The sequence below is a fragment of the Acanthisitta chloris genome, unplaced genomic scaffold, assembly GCF_000695815.1.
Source record: "Acanthisitta chloris isolate BGI_N310 unplaced genomic scaffold, ASM69581v1 scaffold33755, whole genome shotgun sequence".
NCBI classification, from domain to species: Eukaryota; Metazoa; Chordata; class Aves; order Passeriformes; family Acanthisittidae; genus Acanthisitta; species Acanthisitta chloris.
In genome coordinates, this window is record NW_008674814.1 from 21,763 (window position 1) to 23,544 (window position 1,782).

Below are 1,782 nucleotides of genomic sequence, written 5' to 3' on the forward strand. Positions count from 1 at the left end.
ACTGGTTATTATTTCTGTGTTGACTTTACTTAGTGAAAGTAGAGCAGATGGACAGCCAGTAAGGCAAATTTGGAAGGAACTACAGCCCTAAGTTTGATTATATGAAAACTCTGGAAGCTTTACTCATGGGCCTGGCTTTTACTTGGAAGAAATGGTCTTTAAGGAATTGATTGGTGAGAGTAAGCCCAGTTCCTATTGCTGCTATTCTGATTTTACATGAGAATATCCCTACAAGATTTGTTCCAAGCTAAAACTGATGCAATGCTGTGAGTGAATCAAGCTTTGTGAAACAAGGGTTTTAACGCTGGATGTTCATGGACCATGGTTGCACCATACCTGTGACCCCGGGTCCCATAATGTAAACAAAAAAAATTCTGAAACCGAAATTGATTCTTGCATTTGGTTTTGTGACAAATATTCAGATAAACATTCAGTACCTGGGCAGAAAATACACTGATGTCTTCTAATGCTAGACTTCACTTAATTTTTTTTCGTAAGTTTCCTTGACGTTGGATAAGCTGAAGCTTTACAGGCTTAAATGCTTACTTTCATGAGGAAGCTGTGGATTACTGTTTCTGTGCCAGCTGAGCCGAAAGATTGGTCCCTCTTGAAGCTGCAGCATACTGGTCTGTGTGGCTTCCCCTGGAGACAGCCAGCTTATCCCTTGAGTGGGTTGGATTCTTGCCCTGCAGCTGAAGGGAACAATGGGATCCTTGTAGTTGTGCTAGCATGATGTGTTGGAAGAACAGGTAAGCTTTGGATATTTATACACAATCTTACATTTTTGTATGAAGTAAAAGTCCAAATGCTCATACCCACTATATCATCTTAATTATTATGAAGAAACCTCAGTAGTGCAGCTTCTGTTTGCATCTGGGTTAAGAGATGTGCAATATGGCATTCTTCAGTATCAGCTTATGTTGATGGTGTGGTTTTCTTTTTTAATTTCATTTTCTCTTCTGCTTCATTGCTGTGTGTGTGTTTTTGTGAGGTACAGAACTGACAGGAATCCTCTGATGGTGCTGTTGGACTGTGACACCCCAGTGATACAGTTGCTATTGCAATGGGAATTCTATCTACCTGCTACTACCTTTTACAGAAATTTTAAGTTCTAATTTGGGTTCATTTCTAGAGTCCTCTGGATTATTTACCTGACTTCTGATTTCCTGTGTCATCACACCCTCTGATAATGGGAAGATGCATGTTAATGACCTTGGCACAAGCACAGTGGGAATGGGCTGTGTATTGGCTGGCAGTGATGTACATCTGTGACTGTCCTGTGTCATAGTCCTAGAGGAAAGGGTGCTTTTGTCTTTTGGGGAGGGAGAATTCTGCTTACTCAGTATTTATTTCCTTGCTGACTATTGGCCAGTTACTTGCTCATAGTTATTCCTTATATAAGTGATGTTTGGTGGTTGCACAACAAACAGAGCTTTAGACCACCCTTTAGTGTGCTGTGCACTCTGCTTAGAAATAGTCTATCCAGTAGGTTAAGGAATAGCTGCTCGGTTTTCTGAGGTTATCAAGTTCTTACACCAGCAGGCATTAAATAACAAGTAATTTAAAAAGTAATAAATAGAACAAACCCATAAATCAGGCAAAAAACTCAGGGAAAACTGCTCGTTGAAAGACCATGCTCATAAGCAGTGCTACAAAGTGTCTCAGAAGTCTTTGTAGAAACTATCTGAACAACTTGAGCTATGCATACACATTAGATGGAAAGAGTCTGGAAAAGCAATCAGCTTTGTACATCAGAGCAGCTTGAGGTGTTTTCATGTGTGT